The sequence below is a fragment of the Nesoenas mayeri genome, assembly GCF_963082525.1.
Source record: "Nesoenas mayeri genome assembly, chromosome: W".
Lineage (NCBI taxonomy): Eukaryota > Metazoa > Chordata > Aves > Columbiformes > Columbidae > Nesoenas > Nesoenas mayeri.
The window spans coordinates 13,882,090-13,907,871 of record NC_137553.1 but is presented as its reverse complement, the minus strand read 5'-3'; the positions used below and the strand labels follow the sequence as shown (position 1 = coordinate 13,907,871).

Sequence of the window (25,782 nt, the reverse complement as noted above, 5' to 3'; positions counted from 1 at the left end):
TGTTCAAACACATGCTAGGATAGTCATTTTATTCATTCCTCATAGAGAAACTAGTGCCTTTCAGTCTGAAAATTAGAATACCTGGGAAGGTGGAAGAGCTTTGTTAGAGCTATAAAATCTTGAGTGGTAGAAAGATGAAAGTCTTAAGTATTTCTTCCAGTACAAACTGGGGCATCAAGGGATATCAACAACAAAAAGGAGGCACTTCTTCACATAAGGTGTAGCTGCACTGTGGAATACTGCTCTGTATATTAGTACTAAAAGTTTATGTAGCTTCACAGAAGGGACTAGACAAATTACTGGAAGGGGAATAATTTAAAAAAAAAAAAACTATCAAACTGATTCACACAATCTTGAACATGTTGGTGGAAGTATATTCTGAGTATGGTGTAGTAAAATCCTCCCTAGATATTGTCCATCATGGCCAGTGCTGGCAGCCAGGTAACAGGTAATGGATTTGGCCTGACACACATTGCCAATCTTCTGACCTCAGGTGGAAGACAATCTAAGATAGTTCTTATGACACAAGACAGTTTTCCCAGGGGCTAGGACTGGTACCAGTTATAAAGGTTACCTTCTATCATGCAAGAAGCTAAGGCATAGAATCACAGAATGTTAGGGATTGGAAGGGACCTCAAAAGATCATCTAGTCCAATCCTCCTGCCAGAGCAGGAACACCTAGATGAGGCTACACAGGAAGGCGTCCAGGCAGGTCTTGAATGCCTCCAGAGTAGGAGACTCCACTACCTCCCTGGGCAGCCTGTTCCAGTGTTCTGTCACCCTCAATGAGAAGAAGTTTCTCCTCAAATTTAAGTGGAACCTTCTGTGTTCCAGTTTGAACCCATTACCCCTTGTCCTATAATTGGTTGTCACCGAGAAGAGCCTGGCTCCATCCTCGTGACACTCACCCTTTATATATCTGTAAACATTAATGAGGTCACCCCTCAGTCTCCTCTTCTCCAAGCTAAAGAGACCCAGCTCCCTCAGCCTTTCCTCATAAGGGAGATGCTCCACTCCCTTCATCATCTTTGTTGCCCTGCGCTGGACTCTCTCCAGCAGTTCCCTGTCCTTCTGGAACTGAGGGACCCAGAAATGGACACAATATTCCAGATGTGGTCTCACCAGGGCAGAGTAGAGGGGAAGGAGGACCTCTCTCGATCTACTAACCACTCCCCTTGTAATACACCCCAGGATGCCATTTGCCTTCTTGTCCAAAAGGGCACAGTGCTGGCTCATGGTCATTCTGCTATCCACCAGGACCCCCAGGTCCCTTTCCCCTACACTGCTCTTTAATAGGTCATTCCCCAACTTATACTGGAACCTGGGGTTGTTCCTACCCAGATGCAAGACTCTACACTTTCCCTTGTTATATTTCATTAAATTTTTCCCTGCTCAACTCTCCAGCCTTTCCAGCTTTGGAATTAAGTGAATCACGTGATTATCTGTTTTCATTCTAGTAGAAAGGTATACAAACTTTGAAGAGAATGCCAGGTTTGTGCAAAAGACAATAAACAAGTGAAATGATCAGAATTACTGGGTACAATGTCAGGCAAAACTCCATGTGTAAAAAAAAATATAAATTAAAAAAACCTATCAAACTGTAGCATATTTTTTTCAAATGTAAAAAGTGAAAATCCTAATGCCTTCAACTAGATATCCACCATTACATATATAGCACATTATCTTAGAAGAGACAGTGAAATAAAAAAGTATCTACTGTAAGAAGTTCTCAGGAAAAATACACATAGGGATCATCCTTACATGGAACACAACTTACAGTTAATATCTGTGATGTAAAATATGTATCAGTTTTGTAAAATGTATGCATTTTTATAAAGCAGATATTTACTTGTCTAACAACCTTGGCTGGAACGACTGCTTTGCAGATAATGGATTTCCCTCTTCCTTCTACCCAATTTATAGCAGCAGGTTTTTGTCTGTACAATAGTTACCGCTAATAGCTATAACTTGTAGATCAGGAAACTCTTCATTCAGCCTTGCCAGTGCTTTTTCAGTACCTTGTTAAAAGATAAATAGATATAGGCCTAGTATATCATTATTGTTGCAAAACAAGCTACTCAGTGACAGTGGAACACGAAGATCAGATTGAGTCTAATCAGATCATCAGTTACAGCTGAAAAAGAGAACATGATTTCAGGAAGGAACCTTTACATTAAAAAAAAAAAAAAATCTATCATTATCCTTTTTCTAACCACTTTAGGAATTATATGGGGAATAATTGGTTCTTCCCAGTACATATGGACTCTGGATACATTCTAGGTAAACAGGCATATGCTTACCATACTAAAGATACAACATGAACCAAGGCAGACACTACACGCATGTGAACATAGTTTCCACTGTGGACATAGTGGAAAGAGCTTCTCTACACTAGGAAATCAGACAGTCTGCTATATTTAGTACCTATGGCCAGACCCATTTATGTAATGGTTCTGATAAACTTTAATATCGATTCCCTATTCTATATACAATTTATCTCAAACAGCACAAGGCACCCCCCAATCTATGGGTCATGTCTCAGGTTCTTCCATATGTTTGCGTAAAACCAAAAAACAATCAAACAAAACTAGAGAACACTCCTCCCCCTGCTGTCACTCACCAGATTTCTAATCCTTTATTTACAAGGAGTGACAAACACAGTAAGAGATTAATTACTGCTGGATAAAAATCTTTGGCCCAAAGTAACAGAGCAAACAGCTTAACTTCCATATTATCAAGTATAATTTGTTCAAAAAATGAAAAAATTACAAAGTTATTTTAACCTTTTTTCTGTCATCGTTCTCATCCTATTCTTGTTTACACTTGACAAGGTCAAACACTTTTATTATTTTATAGTACTGCAAACAGCGTTATGTCTTGTCTTTCTGTCTTCACATGCCAGATAGTCACAGATTGGTAGGATACAATTTATTTATTTTTGAAATAAATACACATTTATTAGAGAGACTTAATGGGACTGGACCTTACTTTTGAAATAATATTCATTCCCACTGCATCCCCTGTTCTAGACTAAAAATGGATATAAAGGTTACAACCAGCCAAACTGATGATAAGTTTTTGTAGGTGGGCAAACCTGCAAGAAAATTTAATTACTTAAAATCGTCAGGGAAAAAGATTAAATTATTTTAAGTGACAAAACTACAGTAAATCATTGCAGATAGTATTGTTAACTACACTGTGCTATCTGCACTCCTCTCTCAATGCAGGAAAAAAAGACAACAGCTACCATGCACATAGTTCTCAGGTAAATACTTTAAAATGATCACTTTAAAAGTGTTCACTGCCTTTTAATGTTTTCTATCCCTGGACTTCATGAAATAAAATATCTGTTGAGGTTTTGATTGCAGGGTGACAATAAAACCATGGCAGATGTATTGTTAACCCCCTCTTCCACCCCCTTTCCCCCTTCAGCCCCTCCCTCTCCCCCCTTCTCACTAAGGACAGGTGATTGGGAGAGAAAGGACAGAGAGAAGAGAGTTGGAAAGATTAAAAATGTTTTACTAATGCTACTGATAAAATAGAGGAAAATAATACAAAATATACAAAACCAATCTTGAAAGTCCCGGCAACTGTTCTGGCAGAGTGTACAGCCAGCACCCAAAGTCCTGGACTGGACTCTGCGGCCAACCGGAACTGGATTCAGTCTGTCACTAGGCCTCAGTTCACAGGGATGACTCGCAAGGTCCTCTCCTAATGTTGGCCATGAGGAAAAGGGACGAGATCCTCGTGATCTCCCACTTTTATATGAAGTATCACATGAATGGGATGGAATACTCAGTTGGTTAGATTTTGGTCACCTGTTTCTCATTGCCCCTCTCGCAAGATGTACATCCATCCTTACGAGTCCAGTGACCTTGCATACTATTGCTATGTCTACCAAAACATGTATCTGGCTTTTCAGGAAAGCAGTTAATACGAAGGCTTTAGCTGACCGGCAAATTCACTAAAAGAGAAAATAGTTTTTAACAAAACCAAGACAATATTCCAGGGTGCTAACATAACTTTAACTCCTTTGTATTCCCTAAAACATCTGACTGTCGCGGTTGAGACGGACAAACGACATGGACCAAGTTCTTTCAAGATGAAAGTAATAGATGCCATTTATTGCTACAAGTGCATTTTTATACAATTCTACCAGTTCATGTGTCTTTTCACTATTGGTTACAAGTTACAGCACTAACATCTCATTGGCTAATTTTGCTATCATCCATGTTATTCTTCTATCCCCTTCTCTCTCACGGGTACAACTCCATACCTCCGGATGCTCCTTTACTCCCATCCTTCTCAAGGGTAAATCTTAATATCTTCAAGGCTGATCTCTACTCTCATATTTTCTGTCAAGGATTCCACAGACCCGCTGCAGTTTCCCACATCTGACTACCAGGTATAAACCAAAAATGAAGCCTTTGGAAATTCTTATGTCATTTTTACACCAAGGCAAAACCCATACTATCTTCAACAACAGTCAAAGCTTTATTCATACAGAGTAAGAGTCAAACAAAAACTGTGACACATTGCATCTAAACAGTAGCATGAGTTGATTCTTGCCAAAATATACACATCCTTGGGTGACACTTGTAAGATTGGTAAGAAACATAACTGATAAGGAATTATCTTCCTAAAGAGATCAGGTAATCACAAGTCTTAAAAGAAACACTAGGGCTTGAAATAAACTTACTCTTAATTTACATTTTTTTAAGCATTTCAGGCCTAGCATTAGTTTATCCCATTTTCTCTGGAACCTCACAAGTTAATTATAAGTTTGGAATCTAGCCTTTCAGATGATATTACTAATGTTAATAATTACGTTTTGCATAATGATTACTAAAAATCTGAAAAAGCTTTTATGTTTATTTTGAAATGCTTAAACAAAATTATGTATTAAGTACTACACAATGCAAATGTATTTGTTGCTATGATCTAGTTGTTTACCATTGGAAAATGTTTATTACTAGCCTTGGTATATAGCCAGAGTGACTTTTGGTTTAGATTCACACTACATGGGATAGCTCAAATTTCCTGTACTGCAGTACACAGAAATACAATTAGGAGCTATAAGTCTTATATCAGGAAATAAGGTTGGAATAGCCACTGTACTAACCTACTTGTGCTGTTAAAAGCTTCCTTTATTATTTTAAAGCCTTCAGAGCTTTCAAGCCAAACTTTCACTTCTGCAGCCTGGCAAACAGTGGGCAGCCTTACAACAGGTCCTCGAGTCATTCCATCTGACAGAATGCGGCTACTTGCTCCTCCACCAAACTAAAAATTAGAGTAAAAAGGAAACAAAGATTACTGAAAGTAAATTTTAGTTTTTAGAAAGTAAAAAAAACCACACCGTGTATCATCCCCGAATATGTTTTATAATACAGATTTTTTTTTCATGCTAGTCACACAATACTTACGCATATTGCTCTATATCCTCTGTTTGTGCTTGCTACAAGACATCATTCTGTTGCTGCCATTGGAATGTGAAATTCTTTGTTGTCCAAAAATAGTGGTCCTGCTACACCTACAGGAATAGGCATATATCCAATCACGTTTTCACAGCAAGTACCCATAACCTTACAAAAATAATAGAAAAGGTATCATTAAGGTTACATGTATAGTGATATAGTAAAGCATGCTACATACTATGCATGTGACTAAAAGGTATCTTAACAAAAAGCCCACAACCCTACCCATAAAGCAACCAATTGCCACCTCAAAGAGTTACAGCTATCAACAGCTAATACTACTAAAGTCTAGTATTTGGCAGACCTATTGAATCTAATTAAGTCTATTAAATAAAGTTAATTTAATACTGTTAAATTATTTTAAAATAAACTTCCATTTTAACATGAGCTCAAGGTACTATTTTCATTCAGCTGAACTCTGGTTCAGTATGAGCAGAACTCTGCATTCACAGAATCACAGAATGTTAGGGATTGGAAGGGACCTCAAAAGATCATCTAGTCCAATCCCCGTGCCGGAGCAGGAACACCTAGATGAGGCTACACAGGACCGTGTCCAGGTGGGTTTTGAATGTCTCCAGAGAAGGAGACTACACAACCCCCCTGGGCAGCCTGTTCCAGTGCTCTGTCACCCTCAATGAGAAGAAGTTTCTTCTCATATTTAAGTGGAACCTCTTGTGTTCCAGTTTGTACCCACTGCTCCTTGTCTTATCATTGGTTGTCACCAGGAAGAGCCTGGCTCCATCCTCGTGACACTCACCCTTTATATATCTGTAAACATTAATGAGGTCACCCCTCAGTCTCCTCTTCTCCAAGCTAAAGAGACCCAGCTCCCTCAGCCTTTCCTCATAAGGGAGATGCTCCACTCCCTTAATCATCTTTGTTGCCCTGCGCTGGACTCTCTCCAGCAGTTCCCTGTCCTTCTGGAACTGAGGGACCCAGAAATGGAAACAATATTCCAGGTCCAACCTCTCTGGACCTACTAACCACCCCCCTTCTAATACACCCCAGGATGCCATTGGCCCTCTTGGCCACAAGGGCACAGTGCTGGCTCATGGTCATCCTGCTGACCACCAGGACCCCCAGGTCCCTTTCCCCTACGCTGCTCTCCAACTTATACTGGTACCTGGAGTTGTTCCTGCCCACATGCAAGACTCTACACTTGCCCTTGTTATATTTCATTAAATTTTTCCCCACCCAACTCTCCAGCCTGTCCAGGTCTAGATCATCTAGTCCAATCCCCCTGCTGGAGCAGGAACACCTATATAAGGCTACACAGGAATGTGTCCAGGTGGATCTTGAATGTCTCCAGAGTAGGAGACTCCACAACCCCCTCAGCAGACTGTTCCAGTGTTCTGTTACCCTCACTGTGAAGAAGTTTCTTCTCAAATTTAAGTGTAAACTCCTGTGTTCCGTTTTGAACCCATTACCCCTTGTCATACCATTGGTTGTCACTGAGAAGAGCCTGGCTCCATCCTTGTGTGTCGTGGTTGAGATGGACAAACAACATGGACCAAGTTCTTCCAGGCTGAAAGTAGTAGATGCCATTTATTGCCACAAGTGCATTTTTATACAGGTCTACCAATTCATGTGTCTCTTCACTATTGGTTACAGCTTACAGCAGTAACATCTCATTGGCTAATTTTGCTATCATCCCTGTTACTCTTCTACTCCCTTCTACTCGGGCACATCCCTTCTCTCTCACGGGTACAACTTAATATCTCCGGATACTCCTTTACTGCCATCCTTCTCAAGGGTAAACCTTAATATCTTCAAGGCTGATCTCTATTCCCATACTCTCTGTCAAGGATTCTGCAGACCTGCTGTAGTTTCCCACATGAACTGCAAAAAAATTAAAATCAGATATTGCAGTAGAGGTTAAAAATAAATTCTTTTTCCATACCTCTGCATTTTCAAGTGTACAAACACATTCCACAATAGAACATGGTTCTTTAGGCAACTCAACTTTTTCTTCTTTTCTATTAAGAAATGAAGAGGTCTCCACAGGGTTGCAGCTGCCAACTACAAATGCAGCTTTGTCTGACAACTCTGCTAATACAGGTTTTATGACTTCCGCTGCATAAAGACAATTAAAATGAACTTGGGGTTACAAAAAAATCTTAAATTTTGATTCTAAATACAACGTGCTAACATGGATTTCACTATTTTTTCCAAATATTCAGGAACAGCTTCAAACTTTAAAATGCCAAAAATTACCATTTCCATCTTTGGGAACTAAAGCTGCTTCTACAGTGTTAGATATCTGATTGTTTTTCCTAAGTCCAGATCGCTTCCTGCAACAATTCTCAGGGACCTTTTTCTGGACCATCACTGGAGATGTTATGGGATTCTTCAGTGAGTGTGTGGATTCGATCTCTGCTTGCTCAAAGAAAACATATTTCACAGCAAGGAGAAGGGCTAATCCAAGAGTGATTACTTGTTCAATATTCATACTGGCCATTCTAAAAAAGACAAAACAAGAAGTAAATACATGGTATATACAATTTGTTTATAACAACATTCTGACATCCCTTTGCTTTAGAAAGGGTAATAGTTTGATCATCATTTATATAGTTACTGAAATTCCTGTCAAAAGACATTTCTAGCAGGACATTCAAGCATGCTAGGTTAGGGTAGGGTAAATAAATAATTATTTGTATTAAGAATTTTTAGATTGCATTAACTATTTTCTAAATCTTAGTTAAAAAGTAGTCTCAGTAAGAGAAATGACTGGAAAATATTCACTGTTTAACAGTTACATCAAATTGATTTAACATCAACAACAAAGTTGAAAGTTTCAGTTATCATCTTCTACCAATAATGACTACTACTGATGCAGGTTGAACTGCTAGGAGGGGGAAAACCCTAAGAGACAGTTCTGATTTTTCAGAAGTAACATGGAACCACAGCTGCCACTAACTTTAGTTGAGCTGAAGGCAAAGCAATAATGACATAGCTTTTGCACTTGTATGTGAATGTTCAGAAGCTCTGCATAAATAATTTCTCTAGTGCAGTCAGAAAATTTCTTTTCCAGTGTGCTCTGAAAGATGACAGTGCTAGTGGGAAAAGATAGCGTTATGACGCATATAGGACAGTTGGCTCCTGATAATGTTCTTATTACTTCAAGAAGATTGAACAAACAGCATAATATTGAAATATTTCTTATGAAATGACATCTCTGGTTCCAAGAAATCCTTCAGTTGTCAGTTCTGCAAGTTTACAAGTGTTGTACCCTAGGACCATAGCTTGGCAGCACTGGATAATAGACTCTAATCAAGGAAATACACTTCTCTTCTGTGAAGTCACCTACTGAGAAAGGTAGAACTGCCATAACAAAACATTAGGCTCAATTCTCTTTGGTGCATTTTCATCCAATCCCACTACATTTTCTACAGTACTGTTTTGAGCAGCTGGTTCCACTATCCAGCAACTGTGGGCATGAACAAGAACCAAACCCAGTGACTGTATTAAAAACCCAAAACAAATATTAATTTTTGAAATGGAACTAGGTATCTAACCTATTAAAATTAAACTTTTTGGGTTTTTTTTTGTTTGTTTTGTTTCCCATGCCTCAAAAGTCTAAATCTAAAGGCTGATTTTCCGTACCTCTCATCAACACCATTTTTGGCCTATCATAACAATCATAGCTTTGAACCTGTCCCACCACATCCTTCTTCTTGGCTCAAGTAATATGCAGAGGAAGCTGAGACCACCATAGGGATAAGAGGGAATGAATTAGTACACATGAAAAAGCCATGAGTGTTTTGCACAGAAATGGCATCCACAGGAAGACTTTAGGTGTAGACACAGAGGACTTTTTTTAAAATTACCAGAGTAAACTAGACTAATGGGACACAAAACACAAGTCTATAGAAAACAAAAGCTTTATTCATTGCACCAGGACATCTTACTGATTGCATAACTACGGGTGAAAAAAAAGCCACAAACCATAATCATTTTGACCCTCTGTGTTACAGGATTTGGTTTATTTTCTTCTTCCAGAACACGAGTGAAATGGCTAAGCTGCCATATAGGACACCCTTCACGACTCTCTTGAAAGCTGCAAAAATAACAAAATTTAAAAATAGGTCCTATTTAGTACATATTAGAAGAAACAACAAGTGAGCTTCAACACTATTTTTATTTGATCATTAAGAAATTACCAAAAAAGAGTTAGCCTACAGTCTACTGTTTAGCTTATGTTAGACTTTAAATAGTGAAAAACTTTGGACAGTCATTAATTTAAAATAGAATTTGTTATAGAATTTGTTTACTCTGCTTTAGATCAGAACTCATACTATTGAGCGCGACTCATTTACAGTGGCATTAACAAGTTATTGTCCATCAGCTGAGCCACCATAACTCTTTCTGTGCATTCCCTCTGTTCAACTTGAAAGGAAGACAAACATGCTAGTGTATACCTCAGTGAAGAAATGCATAGCCTACAAGAAGCACAGGGTCTGAATACTAGGCGTGATGTTATCTTGAAGTTGGTCTTACCTCTAATACCAAGGACACACAAGCTGGAAAGGTCATAAAAACAAAGTAGTTGGCAAGAACAGACATACAGCCAAAGCAGCACATAATTTCAAGTTGTCATACACCTACGTAAAAAAAAATAAAAATTAAAAAATTCTGAATATGCATCAGGTTTTCTATATATTTGATAAAGTGTTGCAGAAAGAAAGAAATCATTAAACTGACACTGCAGACTACTGAGGGAACTGTCTAGATTAATGAAAAACAAGCATGTTAAACCCTAGTAATTTTGTATTACCTTATTCCAAGCACAATATGTATTTATGGTATGGCATGCAGAATTTTTTTTAAGTGTAAATATAAATAAATATAAAAATAATTACAGTTTACTAAGATTTTAAAGCTTCACAGTGAAAGCTTGAAACTCCTCCCTTATCTAAGCACAGAACAATTAGCCAACATTATGTATTGAAATCCCTTGTGAAAGACGACCAATTAAGTGTTCATGGAATTAAACAATATATATCCCACCTACTCTTTCACAAGTCTGGTATCCAGAAAAAGTCAATATGCCATGTAACACATGCATTACAGAATCCCCTTAATAAATATGAATGAGCTAACAGCATAAATCATTAAAAAAAAAAAAATCCACTACATGCTACACCAAACCAAGTTCTTTCCCCTAGATGTAAACAGGCAAACAGCTCATTAACACACATTTCCCCCCCAAAAAAAAAAGTACAAAAGAATTTAAAAAGCAAATGCTTTGAAAGATGCCTTTAAGATATGCAAGACAGTATGAAAAAAATAAACAAAAGACCAAAACACACACAAAAAAACCAAACAGCCAAACAAAAAAACACCAGTTCAGTACTTAGTATGTATCTTGGTTTAGCTCCAGCCCCCCTCCCCAGCTGGCAACTCAACCATCTGCCGCTGGCTCACCCCTCCCCCATCCCAGTTGGGATGGGGTGGAGAATCAGGAAACAAAAGGCAAAATTAATGGACTGGGATAAGAACAGTTTAACGGAACAACAAAAAGAAAAACAAATAAACAATAACAATATGTCGAGGGTTTTGATTGCAGGGTGACAATAAAACCGTGGCAGATGTATTGTTAACCTACTCTCCCCCCTCTTCCCCCTTCAGCTCCTCCCTCTCCCCCCTTCCCACTAAGGACAGGTGATTGGGAGAGAAAGGACAGAGAGAAGAGAGTTGGAAAAATTAAAAATGTTTTACTAATGCTACTAATAAGAATAGAGAAAATAATACAAAATATACAAAACCAATCTTGAAAGTCCCAGCAACTGCAGAGCCGGCACCTGAAATCCTGGATTGGACTCTGCAGCCAACTAGAGCTGGATTCAGTCTGTCACTAGGCCTCAGTTTGCAGGGACGATTTGCAAGATCCTCTCCTAATGTCAGCCATAAGCCAAAGGAAAAGAAGGAAAGGGATGAGATCCTTGTGATCTCCCACTTTTATATGAAGTATTCATGCGAATGGGATGTTATACTCAGTTGGTCAGTTCCTTGGTCACCTGTTTCTCATTACCCCTCTCGCGAGATGTGCATCAATTGTTATCATAACTTTGCATTCCATTGCTATGATGTTTACCAAAACATGTATCTGGTTTTCCTGGAAAACGCAGCTAATATGAAAGCTTTAGCTGACAGGCAAATTCACTAAAAGCGAAACTTGTTTTTTAACAAAACCAGGACACAATAATAATAATGAAAGAATATACAAAGCAAGCGATACACAATGCAATCTCTCACCAAGTGGCAACACTGATGTGCATCTGTTTTCAAGTAACAATCCTACTGAGCAGTGATCCGAAACTCCAGACCTAAGCTCATGCAGAAACCTCTCTACCTCCTTCATCCTCCCCCAAAAGTCCCAGAAAAACAATAGCACCAAACCCCACAGTCCCAGAAAACAAAAGAGTGTCCTGGACTGCCGTGCCCCCCAGTAGCAAGAGAGGGCTTCTACACCCAGCCAACCCCCAGTTTTAAACTGAGCATGACCTTATACGATATCAAATATCTCATTGTTTAGTGTTGGGTCAGCTGTCCTGGCTGTGTCATCCAGTCAGCTTCCTGTGGAAATTAACCTTTTCTCAGCCAACCATGCACACTATGGAACTGCAACTTATTTTAGAAAAAAATTTAAAATCCTTTGTTTATTACACTTAATTGTTCTCTTTAAGGAAAGAGAACTGCTACTGTACATAAAACTGATGAAGATCAAAAGACTGGAGGGGACGCAGCAACATTTGTTGATTTTAATTGAACTACAATAACTTTCCTTCACCTGGAGTAATTTTTAAAAACACTAGTTTTTGCAAGAATATGAAATAGGTGTGCATGTACTGAAAATGTCATTCATTTTTAAGAATGCCCAAGAGAAAATTTTAGCAGCTGCTTTAAGATGTTAATAGGAATGATGGGAATGATTCAAGGTCTCACCTGAGATCATACCAACACCAATCACAAGACAATCCACAAGTGCATCCAGTGTAAACATAGGACCTAAAATTGCCATTCCACATGAAATGTTTTCTCTTACTTCATCCTAAAAATAAACATTTCTGTACATTAGCATAAAGACAAAAATCAAAGTAAGGGAGTGTACATAACATACTTAGTGGTACATGATTAGTATTTTTTTAATTATTTAACTCTCTAGACTTAGCTGTCAGAAAAGAGGACATAAAAGACACTAAAACTTTCCCCTGGGGAGAAAGGGATTTCCTCCAGAAACCAGTGTCACAGAGGCACCCCGAGGTTAGTTTAAGGGACAACAGGGTCCAAACCAACTTTTATTAAACTGGTGAGAAACAGGGTTTTAGCACTCCAAAAGTGACTTAAATACAGGTTTGGATATCAGTTGAGGAAAATTATTAAGGGGCAGCAACTAATACAACAGGCGGTCCACAGAGTGCATGCACATGGCTTCACCCAAAACAATGCCGGAGCCGTCTCTGAGTCCGGGGAGAAATACACACTTGCCTAATCACGATGTGGGATTATTTTTAAAGAGATACACGTACTCGTAGTGAGTACGGAAAGTGTACACTCGCGATTCTGCGAGGGTAAATTTATAATACACTCGCAATCTCGTGAGGAGAAATACATGTGCAAATGTGCACGGAATATTACACATGCTTATGTGGAAGCACGGGAGGAAAATACACTCGCAATTGTGCGAGGAAATAATTTATACACGTGCTTGTATTGAGCACGGAAAGTTACGCGTGCTTGTATTGTGCACGGAAAGTTACACATGCTTGTATTAAGCACGGAAAGTACGTGTGCAAATGTGCACTGAAAGTTACACGTGCTTATCTGGAAGCACGGGAGGAAAATACACCCGCGATTATGTGAGGATTAATTTTACACGTGCTCATATGGAGCACGGAAAGTTACACGTGCATATGTGCATGGAAAGTATAAATATACTCGCAATCCTGCGAGAAGTTTTACTCACACACGTGGCAGCACGGCAAGCGGAGTCTCCATCCCGGGGAGGGAGGCTCTCGGCGGCAGCATCTTGCTCGTGCTCCAAGAGACCCGCGACAATGGGCGGAGTCTCGACGAGAATCCCGTTTTTTATATTGGCTGATCAGATCTGACTGTAGGCATTCCAGAAGCTTCTCTGCACCCCCACACTGGCTGTGGGGTGCCCCTGAAGCCTCCAAACATCCCCCACACTGGCTGCAGGTGCCCAGCGGCTCAGTGGCGCCTCAGCACTCCCTTCTCCTAATGGCCCTGGCAAGGGTGCTCTGGGGCCAAACAAAAGAAGCTGTTAGCCTCAAACAGCAGAGAGAGAGGGAGATGTGCCTACTCCTTCCATACTGAAGGAGGGAGGGAGAGAGAGGGGGGTTTGCATCCTGCCACAGCCAGGCACGGAAAACTCTAAGGGTCTGCTGCTGTTTTATTGGTGGTGGTGGTTTGGGGAAGGGGGAGAAGCTGTAGTGAAAACCTATTTGTGAAATACTTTATTGAAAGTGAATAAAAAATTATGTACTTGTAATTATTATATAATAATATATAACACACTACAATATCGCATATCTAGAGAATGTACAATATATTCATATATATAATGTTACAGTATTTATTGTATGTTATATTGTATTTTGTCACACTTATGCTCAACTACCATGTACAGTATTTTGAAGGTATAAATGAATTTCCCTAAAAATACTTTTATTTCGGAACTTAGAATATTAGGAAATGACCATTCCAATGTATGATGGGTAAGATATGCTGTTGATCCTTCACGTTAATGATCCTGTGTTAATTGCATTTGAGCATTAATATGTACCTATCTACACATATGCCATCTTTGTTCTGCTAAGATTTTTGTCTAGAAAACGTTTGGTTTTTTTTTTCTGTGTTGGCATTATAACAGTAAATTTATATACTGCTCCTGATCCCTACAAAATAATGTTTTTCTAACAGTAAATGGAAGACTTAAGAACTCTAGTATCCTTAAAAGTACTCACACATATGTGAAAAATGCAGTTGTGATTCGTGCTAAGATGTTTAATGTTTACAGATATAACCAAATGAGGTACGGGCTTTCAACCTGGAAAAAGGAAAAGGCGGTTAAGCTCCATGAAACTTGTATATGAAGTTATATTGACAGAGGGAACTAACATTTTAAGGGTTAACTAAACATATAATGGGTGCCTACTAACGAACTAACACTTTAAGGCTTAGGCACACAATAAATGCTTAGTTTAGAGCTTTATGTTAAGAAGAACAGAACCCCATCGAATGCCAAGATAAGAAGTTTTACTGCACCTAGCTGTAAACTTGAGGAGACAAGATAACGAAGATTTACAGCAAAAGGGGGCGCCAGTCTAGTTTCAATCAACTTGGCAGCTTGGGTTCCAGCCAATTCAACATAATGAGCCAAAGGTAAAAAGTTCACTGTGACGAAGCTGAAGGAGCCTTCATCCAAAGACCCCCAAAGACCCCTCCTCAAATTCACCAAGTGGCACTGCGCAGGCGCAACAGGGGAGGGTCTATGGAAATGGTTATCTGAGACTCATTTTAATCAGAAGCGGGGAAAGGTTATGAATATGTGTAGGCATTCCTGGGGTCGTTATGAATATGTGATACCTTACTGTATTTAAGCATACTTCTTATTGTTTAAAGGTGTGTGTGTTGGGCGGAGTGAATCCCCCGCGCACTCAGCGCTGTTTTGCTTATGCTCTAATGAACACGTGTTTAAGGAATGCAAGGAATTGGATTAAATGTTGTTTATCCATAGAAAAAGTGTAAGTTATTTATTTCACATACAATTAACTTGGCTGTCCTGGTTTTGTTAAAAAACAAGTTTCTCTTTCAGTGAATTTTGCCTGTCAGCTAAAGCCTTCATATTAACTGCATTTTCCTGGAGAACCAGACACATGTTTTGGTAAACCTAGCAATGGAATGCAAACATTGATAAGCATGGATGGACATCTCGCGAGAGGGGCGACGAGAAACAAGTGACCAAGAAACTGACCAACTGTGTATAACATTCCATTCACGTGAATACTTCATATAAAAGTGGGAGATCACGAGGATCTCGTCCCTTTTCCCTTTTTCCCTATGGCCAACATTAGGAGAGGACCTTGCTAGTCGTTCCTGCGAACTGAGGCCTAGTGACAGACTGAATCCAGCTCTGGTTGGCTGCAGAGTCTAATCCAGGACTTTGGGTGCCGGCTCTGCAGTTGCTGAGACTTTCAAGATTGGTTTTGTATATTTTGTATTATTTTCTCTATTCTTATTAGTAGCATTAGTAAAACATTTTCAATTTTTTTTCAACTCTCTTCTCTCTGTTCTTCTTTTCCTCCCAATCGCCTCTCCTTAGTGGAAGGGGGGAGAGGGAGGGGCAAAAGAGGGAAGTGGGGGGGAAGAGGGGGTTAACAATACATCTGCCAGGGTTTTATTGTCACCCCGCAATCTTAACCCTCGACATTGGCTCACATGATTATGCACTCTAATTTTACAGTGATATTATTCACTTGAACACCAATCTGAATAAAAGACAGTACAGAATATAGAATATGGATTAAATCTGATCCTTTTTATATACCACCAATACAGTATTCACCTGTATGTCTCTCCACCTGGATTATTAGTATTTGAATATTAAATTAAAAAGTTCCATTGCAAAAATCAAACAAACAAAAAAAACCCTGACCTGTGAGTTGGAACTGAGCGCAAATTTGGCTAATGTACTTTCTCTTGAAAGATCAATCAGAAGCAGGAAGAATGGTAAAGCTTCACTGAAAAAGAGGGGCATATGTTAAGAGTAAAATTCAAGGTTAATTTTATGGGAAAAAAAAATGCCAGTCAAGAAATCCAGAAAAACAATTCATTGCTTACTTTAAACCTGTCAATTCTTTATTGAAGAAGTGAATTACCACTTGTCACGGAAGCACCCCGAGGTTAATTTAAGGGACAACAGGGTCCAAAACAACTTTTATTAAACTGGTGAGAAACAGGGTTTTAGCACTCCAAAAGTGACTTAAATAAAGGTTCGGATATCAGCTGAGGAAAATTATTTAGGGGCAGCAACCAATACAACAGGCAGTCCACAGAGTGCATGCACGTGGCTTCACTCAAAACAATGCCGGAGTCGCCCCTGAGTCCCGGAGAAGTACACACTTGCCTAAACACGGTGCGGGATTATTTTTAAAGAGATACACATACTCGTAGTGAATACGGGAAGTGTACACTCGCGATTCCGCGAGGGTAAATTTATAATACACTCGCAATCCTGTGAGAGTTAATTTACTTACACGTGCAAATGTGCACGGAATATTACACGTGCTTACGTGGAAGCACGGGAGGAAAATACACTCGTGATTGTGCGAGGAAATAATTTAAAGTACGCGTGCAAATGTGCACGGAAAGTTACACATGCATATGTGCACGGAAAGTATAAATATACTCGCAATCCTGCGAGAAGTTTTACTCACAGCCGTTGCGGCGAGGCAAGAGGAGACTCCGTCCCGGGGAGCGGGGGGGGCCGTGGCTCCTGGCGGCAGTGGCTAAGCTCGTGCTCCGAGAGACCTGCGACTAAAAAAAATGGGCGGAGTCTCGACGAGAATCCCGTTTTTGTAATCTGATCAGACCTGACTGTAGGCATTGTAGAAGCTCCTCTGCCCCCCACAAACGTCCCCCCACACTGGGCGTAGGCGCCCAGCTGCTTCGGCACTCCCTACCGTTGCTAATGATCCTGGCCAGGGTGCTCTGGGGCCAAACAAAAGAAGCTGTTAGCCTCAAGTAGCCGGGAGAGAGGGAGATGTGCCCACTCTTCCATACTGAAGGAGGGAGGGGGAGAGAGGGGGCAGAGAGGGGGAGAGAGGGGGGTTGCATTCTGCCACACCACTGTACTAAAAACAAAACTTGAGAAGATTGTGAACAGGCCAGTAATGCCTTTAAAAAAAAAAAAAAAAGGAAAATTCTTTTTTTCTGTGTATTGTGAGAAAGGATTAAAATAAAAAAGGGGAAGAAACACACACTATGCCTTTAGATCAATTCTGAAGCAAACAAATGGCAATACTTATCTTTCAGAGTGCATAAACAACAGTTGAGATACAAACTAAAATGCTATTTTTATACAGATATTTAAATCTAAAATTTTTACTGCATTCAAAGACAGAGAAATAAAAGCCACAAATCTCACTTATCAGCAAGACTGAAAACTGGCTTAAATGGCTCTATATTTTTAGAGTTTCACACAGTAAACAATTATTTCAATAATCACATTTCCAATGTTTGTATAATCCCCCACAATCTCTCTTAAAAAAAAAGAATTGGACTTTGATCTATGCAGAACATTTATTCTGCTATTTAGCAAAGAATTAAAATAACCCTCTTCTGTACATAAGTATTAAAATGTATATTTATTACTAATTTATAATAAAAAATAAAATGCATACATCACAATTTTAAAAAAAACAGATACAATACCTAAAATGTATTTTGACCCAAGCTGCCTTAGGTTCTGAAATTGGAAATATATATATAAAGGATTGCTATACAGTGCATGATTGTCAGGATGATGATGTCACTGCTAAGAACATCCTGTTTGAAACACAAAGTGATTTAGTTAGCTTCTACATTAAGTAGTAACTTGTTAAGTTTCAGTAACAAAAAAAAAATCCCTTGTGAAGCTGCACTAAAAATGAAGCTTTGCAATAAAGCATCACTGCTACTCTGTCTTAAAAAGATTAAAATATTGCAAACAATATGAATATCGAATGCTTGCTCACTGGATACCATGCCACTCAAAGTTAGGCTTAACAAAAACCTTCTGTAGGTACATCACTGCTTGCATACAGCTTTAATAATCAGCATGGGAAAAGACGACAATAAAGAAGTTTCTGTATAGCTGCTTTCCTCCTAATACATCATAACCTGATCTTATTCTACAGAAAATCCTGCATCTACAGAATAACAGTAAGTACTATAAAATTAATTAAATCCTTACTTCTTCACGTTTGGAGCACTCAATTCCAGTCACATATCATTCCCAGTGAACATCTTCATGGACATCATACAGATGGTGAGAGTCACTGTTCCCACAATGAATTCCCATGGATGAGAGGCTACAAAAAGGCCATGCATTCGAAAGAGTCTGGACAACATTTTCAAGACTGTTTTTCTATACTTGGCAAACCTGCAACAAAAGAATACTTCATATAAGCAAGTATGAGATTCAGGGAAAAATTATAGAGCTATATAAATTTCTGCAAGTCATCTCTCAGAAAAAAAAAAAAAAACCCAAACCAAACAAACAAAATCAACAAAAACAGTTAAGTAACAGATGAGTAAGGAAACTCATCTTCACCTTTCAACTTTCCATGTAAACCACATCCATTTCTAATCTTCTGAAATACAATATGATCTGCTCCTGCCTTCTCAAACCTCTTTATTTTAATACATATCTCCCTTGTTTCTTCAAAAAGTCTTACTAACAAGACTCCATCACTTTCATGACACCTCTTAGCATCTTCCTGTCACACAATTTTGATAACACTACTCCAACTTCTTGTTTTTAGTACCTCTCTAAGCACTCACTAAATTCTGTTAGTTCTTTCTACTCACACTTCCTATCAAAAATATTAACTTTATTTTAACTATATAAATTACCAACAATGGTTTGTTGGTAATGCTCAACTTCAACAGCAGGAATTGCAATGTTATCTTCCTCTGATTACATCTTTTCTACTTTCTGTTCTCTTAAATAAATTAGTACTGAGACTTTGCTTTTCTCCTTGCACAAAATCAACAACTTATAAGACCCTGTGATGAATGTTAACTATATCCTATAGTTTAAAAGATGCTGTCGAGGTTTTGATTGCAGAGTGACAATAAAACCCTGGCAGATGTATTGTTAACCCCCTCTCCCCCCACTTCCCCCTTCAGCCCCTCCCTCTATCCCCTTCCCACTAAGGACAGGTGATCGGGAGGGAAAGAAGAACAGAGAGAAGAGAGGTGGAAAAATTAAAAATGTTTTACTTATCCTACTGATAAAATAGAGAAAAATAATACAAAATATACAAAACCAACCTTGAAAGTCCCAGGAACTACTCTGGCAGATGGTAGGGCTGGCATCTGAAGTCCTGGACTGGACTCTGCAGCCATCCGGAGCTGGATTCAGTCTGTCACTAGACCTCAGTTCGCAGGGACGACTAGCAAGGTCCTCTCCTAATGTCGGCCATAAGGAAAAAGGGACGAGATCCTCGTGATCTCCCACTTTTATATGAAGTATTCACGTGAATGGGATGTTATACTCGGTCAGTTTCCTGGTCACCTGTTTCTCATTGCCCCTCTCTTGAGATGTCCATCCATCCTTATCAATAACCTTGCATTCCGTTGCTGTGTTTACCAAAACATGTATCTGGTTTTCCAAGAAAATGCAGCTAATATTAAAGCTTTAACTGACAACCAGGACAAATGCTTAAATAGTAGTCTGTCTTATAGAGACATTTTATAGTTCAGTATTTACATGTACAAACCTAGCACTGTGGAGATTTCCAGAGGATTGAGGGCTCTACACGCTGTTACTTCAAAGGGCCTTAAAAGTAACAATCAGGCTCCTGAGAAAACAGTCTTTCTAGTATTACTTATTTTGCTTGAATATCATAAATGAAGTAGTCATTCAATGGAGAAAATAATACACAGGGCAAACCTATCTGCTTAGTGCTACTGAAGATACCAGAATAATCTCAGTTTCCTACTAACACCAATCTTGATCATATGAGCATCAATAGCATTAATATTTTTTTTTTTACCCTTCCACAGTGAAGGTGTGGCAGGATTTTCATTGCTGATAGAACCAACTGGGGAAAATCATTGAGGACTGCCTTCCTTATGAACTAATTATTTCATTTTCTGACAGAAGGTTTTTAAAAACAAACAAACAAACAACAACAACAACAAAACAAAACAAAAAAACAAACCACCAACAACAACCATTCAAACAAGCACAACAACATGCTCACAACAACACAACAAAAACCTCATTTTAAAGTCAACATTATCCCTGAAAATGATCAGAGGGCTGGAACACCTCTCCTTTGAGGACAGGCTGAGAGAGTTGAGGCTGTTCAGCCTGGAAAAGAGAAGGCTCCAGGGTACTTAAAAAGGGCCTGTAAGAAAGACTAAAAGAGAAGAGATTCAGGGTAGATGTGAGGAAGAAATTTTTTTACACTGAGGGTGGCAAAACACCAACAGATTGCCCAGAGAAGTGGTAGATGCCCCATCCCTGGAAACATTCAAGGCCAGGCTGGACCGAGCTCTGAGCAACCCAATCTCATTGTAATAGAGGGAACTAACTAACACTTTAAGGGTGCCTAGTTTAGACCATTATGTAACCAATTATGTTAAGAAAAAACAGAATCTCATCAAATGCCAAGATAAGAAGTTTTACAGCACCTAGCTGTAAACTTGAGGAGACAAGATAACGAAGATTTACAGCAAAAGGGGGCGCCAGTCTGGTTTCAATCGACTTGGCAGCTTGGGTCCCAGGCAATTCAACATAATGAGCCAAAGGTAAAAAGTTCACTGTGATGAAGCTGAAGGAGCCTTCATCCAAAGACCCCCAAAGACCCCCTCCTCAAGACCACCAGATGGCACTGCGCAGGCGCAACAGGGAGGAGTCAAGGAGGAGACTATAGAAATGATTACCTGGGACTCATTTTAATAAGAAGTGGGGAAAGGTTATGAATATGTATAGGCGTTCCTAGGGTTATTATGAATATGTAACACCTTACTGTATTTCAACACACCTCATATTGTTAGAAGGTGCGCATGAATGGTGGAATGATCCCCCTTTGTGCCCGATGTCGAATAAACATGCCTGCTTTATACTCTTGCGAGTTGTAAAGTTTTATGACTTTATAGGTTGTAAAGTTGTTTCTGCGCTTCAATTGAGGATATCCCTGCTCATTGCAGGGTAGTTGGACTAGATGATCTTTGAAGGTCCCTTCCAACCCAAACTATTCTGTGATTCTATTATTATCCTTACCTGTGTAATATAATCTATATAATGTTTTGCAAATTTATGTTCTTGCAAAACTGTTCCAAAGCAGTATTATGATTTTTCCTCAGCAGCATGGAAAATATCTTTTAATTAGGAAAACTAAAATAAGACATACTCAGAAGAATATCTTAGTGCCAAAGATTTTGAAGCAAAGCAAAAAATAGAAAAGGCATGGCAATATCCTATGAAAATACTAATGTTTCTGAATACCACACTGTTTCAGGAAAATCAGAATTAGTACTTACTACATGACTATTTGGGTCCTATCAGTTCTAAAATACAACTCTGAAATTCTGACAGCTGGAATTATTATCTAAACAAATTGTTCTTAGATCTAGAAAGATTACAAAACCTTTCTTCAGATATTACTTCTCACATTTCTAAGCAAAACTAATAAGTGTTCAAAAACAAACAACTAGGGAAAAATGCATTAATTTGATTATGAAAATAACTATAACATCTATTATTAGCCAGTGTTTTAGAATTAACTACTGCTATGAAATAGAGGATGCCTCTGCTGATCTTATGGTTAACTGAGTAGCAGTAATACCTAATCTGAAAGGGTTCTTTAAAGCCTTCATGTTTATTTAATCTGCCTGAAGCACATATTTTAATTTTTGGCTATGCAATTATCATTTCCAGAAAACACTGATGAAGATTTCATGCACTGATTCTGCACTGATGAGTCCCATTAAAATTAAAATTGAAATGGTGGTTCAAAAGGGATGCATTATAAAGCCTATCCATTTTCTGCATGCCTTTGTTTTCAGTCAAAAATTTCCAGGAGACTATTACATACATCAATCCATTCTGGGAATCAAAACAAAATGCAAACAAAAAAACCCATCTGCAATCCCTTTAAAAACTTAACCAGAGTGTAAAAAGCAAAATAGACTGGTTGTATGCAATGCTTTAGAGCATCAATCTGTCACTTAACTGTATGACTGTTTGGCTTAAATACCTAAAATTTGTCACACAGCTCTCACTGACCTCAGAGAAATCCTCTACAACACCATCTATTAGATCAGCACAAATTTCTTATCTCTTGTTGGCTGACTTAGCAATACCTAGCAAATATTAGCAATATTACAAAGGAATCGAATGGCAAAAAGAGCTGTGCAGAGCTCACCTGAAAAGCATATGGCACCACACAGACCGTGTCAAACTGTCAGGTATCATTTTTTGTTTTTAAAAATGGAAACCACACTCACGCATGCCCATCACTGTAGACCCCTCAAACCCCTTGTGAAAGGCTGGGGGTACAGCCCTCCATTGTGACCTAGGCTGGGCCGCCCGCAGAGCAAGGCCATTCGCAGCCCGCTAGAAGTCGGCACAGGGGCGGGAGGAGGGGGAAGGGAGGATGGTAGGGCATGGGGATGGCTAAATTTCTCCCTATAGCCGCAGAGCCCCCGCGTGTTCTCTGGCGGAGAGCTGGTGAGGCCCACGCAACGGCAGCCTGTCCAAGAGCGCTGCAGGTGGCAGGTGCCGTGAACATTCTTCGGCCCTGCGGCCCACCCTGCGAAGCCACGCCCTCCGACGTCAAGGAGAAGGCACTGGGACGACAGCTCTGACCTTCCCTGACCGCCACTCAGAGTAGCAGGTAAGGCGGGTCGGAATGTGGGGCCGGGGACATCGCTACCGTCACCACTCCCTGGGGGCAGCGAAGGCCCGTTATCTGGCCGATCTCCGAGAGACCGCTGGGGGACTGGAGCCACAGCCCAGCCACGGAGGACCCGTGTCGTAAATGGCGGACTGGCCGCACTGCGCCTGACCCAAACGCGGCCCTCATGCCCTCCCCTGCCCCACCAGTCCCCGCTCACTACCCTGGCGCTGCACCGCTGCACGCAGATTACACCTTCGTTCTTCCTGCCGCACTACAGACTGAGACTGCCTCTCCTCTCTGAGCAAGGACGCTTGGGGTACAGCACTACATGCTAGCCATCGCCCGATCGCACAGCCAATGGCGAGGGCTCGGCACGCCCATCCTGCCCCGCGTCACTCGCTGCGTCGCTGGGGCAACCACCCGGTGAACGCCATACAGCTCGAGACTCAGTCAGGAGCAGGGAACATATAATTTCACCATGGGGGGCGCACCAATGGGCCACCGCGCTCCCCTCTTCTGATTTCATACTTATGCGGCAGGATGTGGCTTATTTACATATGCTGATCGACCAACAGGCCGGCCGCTTCAAGCCGTGCGGCGATCAGACTCCTTGCTGCGATCAGACTCCTTGTTGCTTATGGGAGTCCTGCTCTGCCTCATTTCCTGTTGGCAGATTGATGTCCGTGTCCTTCCGGGCAAAGCAAGCAAGCAAGGCGCCGTTTGTAAGGTCTTAATGTCGTGGTGCATCTATGGCTGGCACTGATGCTAACCCATGCTGTGTGCTTGTGGTACTGCCCGTATATGCTTTACCAAGGTGTTAAATACCACAATAATTCACAGCTCTCTTGCTTGTGGTGATACAGGGAATTGACAATTAATTAATTAACACTTAAAAAAATAACACTTAAAGAACTAACCCTACCTCACATTACTAAAGACACTTAGAGAGCTAACCCTTTAACCCACATCACTATTGCCTAGCCTTGCTTAATTCTGTGTAACTTATTGTACGAAAAACAGGACTTCACTGACGCCTTGCAAAAATAATAATCCTTGGTGCATCCTTGGGTGAACTAGGTTACAGAAACTTGGGCACAGGACAGGAGATATGCCAGTTTTAACCAACTCAGCAGTCTGAGACCTAACCAACTCATCACACTGGACCAAAGGTGACCGTGTACAGAGAAAGAGGACCCGGGTTCATGATCACTGCGCAGCTGCAACCAGGAGGAGCCAGAGGTGGAGACCATGGAAATGGTCTCCCGGAACTCATTATAATAAGAACCGCCTTCTCGGAGACAGGTTATGAATATGTATAGGCATTCCTAAAACTTTCATGAATATGTAACATTTTACTGCATTTAACCAAGTTCACAGCTACTGTAATTTTACACACGTATGAGGTGAAATAATTCCCCATGTGTCCGGCGTTGTAAATAAATACATACCTTCTTTATAACCTCAAGGGTTGTGAGGTCATTCCGCGTCTCATTTTGGTGAGCCAGGCAGGAGGGTGTTCTGCTTGCCTTTTTGAACAATTGGGAAGGGATATCTTAGGCACACCCTGAAGATTTTTTTCGGAAAGATCTCCAGTCCCTGTTGTTCATTGCAGGAGCAGACAAAAGACCTCCGGCCATGATAGTGGATAAGGTATGTTGTAATAAATTTAATTTAAATGCATTTAATTGCATTTGGTGGTGAGCCAGTAAGGCGTGGAGAGACATCTCATGCGTGGCCAGAGTTCCGCAGTGGGAAAAGGTACCTGGGAAATGGGGCGAGTTGCTGTCTGTTTGTGGGTACAGCCGCTAGAGATCTTGGGGGTAGATCGAGCAACTCCACGATTTCTGCGTCTCGATTCCGAGAGCCAGGATGGACTTTTGCTAATGACTAATTTAGCAAGAGTGAAGGGTAATGCAGAAATCTTTTTTTTCATTTGCTGAAAAAGGTAATAGTGAAAAAGGAATAAGTGTTCTATAACTGCGTGTTATCTTTTGTAAGTGCCCAGGCATTCCATGCATTCCATTCTAAATCGTAAAGTAACTTGTAAATCGCAAGACCAACCAGCTGAGCTGTGTGAGCTGTGTGAGTGTGTGCTACTTACAGTAATTGCTGTTTATGGTGGTATGCTTTAGCATGTGATCTGTATAAAGCAGAAGATGAGTTTAAAACACCTTGATTTAAGTCACGTGACATATGAGTTAAAATTACAGTGCGCACGATGTAAGAAAGTATATGCAGATATGTTTTTCACCCTCTGAAATCAGAGACACAATAACAAAATGGGAACCGATTCCGTTAAAATACTAAAATACCATCTTGCTCTTCTTAGGATGCATCCTTACACATTAGAGTAACTTAGTGGGGAAACTTGATAAAAGAAAGTTTGAAAAAATATTGTATTCACTTGTGGTTGGAATGTGGGGCTATATCAATTAGTGGCAATTAAATGTTGTTCTGCAGAACTTGGAAAATAGGATGAGACTCAGTACTTTAAGATCATTTGCTTTTATTGTTATCTAATAATTTTGGGACCAGGAAAGGATTTAAGTTGTTAAACTCTGATCCGTATTGAATTTATGTGCTAGTTGGAGATATGGAAAAAGAACAAACTAAATGTTATGATGGATGTGAGCTTGGGAGATTGTATTTAAAAGTGGTTTGTAAGTGGCTAG

At 40.0% G+C, this 25,782-nt stretch overlaps 1 pseudogene across 1 annotated transcript in view; it reads right to left on the bottom strand.

Annotated features, from left to right (window-relative positions):
- The window catches only part of LOC308051478 (3-hydroxy-3-methylglutaryl-coenzyme A reductase-like), a 135,859-nt pseudogene that overhangs the window by 2,035 nt on the left and 108,042 nt on the right, over positions 1-25,782 (bottom strand). The window contains exons 2-16 of the transcript in view: positions 18,451-18,639; positions 17,931-18,044; positions 17,347-17,393; positions 16,338-16,378; positions 16,153-16,237; positions 12,420-12,525; positions 9,972-10,075; positions 9,420-9,531; positions 8,782-8,933; positions 7,689-7,933; positions 7,375-7,547; positions 5,424-5,582; positions 5,123-5,280; positions 2,989-3,094; positions 1,850-2,019 (exon numbers count right to left, since the gene is read on the bottom strand). The product of the transcript in view is annotated as a 3-hydroxy-3-methylglutaryl-coenzyme A reductase-like (transcript). The remainder of the gene's footprint in view (positions 1-1,849; positions 2,020-2,988; positions 3,095-5,122; positions 5,281-5,423; positions 5,583-7,374; positions 7,548-7,688; positions 7,934-8,781; positions 8,934-9,419; positions 9,532-9,971; positions 10,076-12,419; positions 12,526-16,152; positions 16,238-16,337; positions 16,379-17,346; positions 17,394-17,930; positions 18,045-18,450; positions 18,640-25,782) is intronic.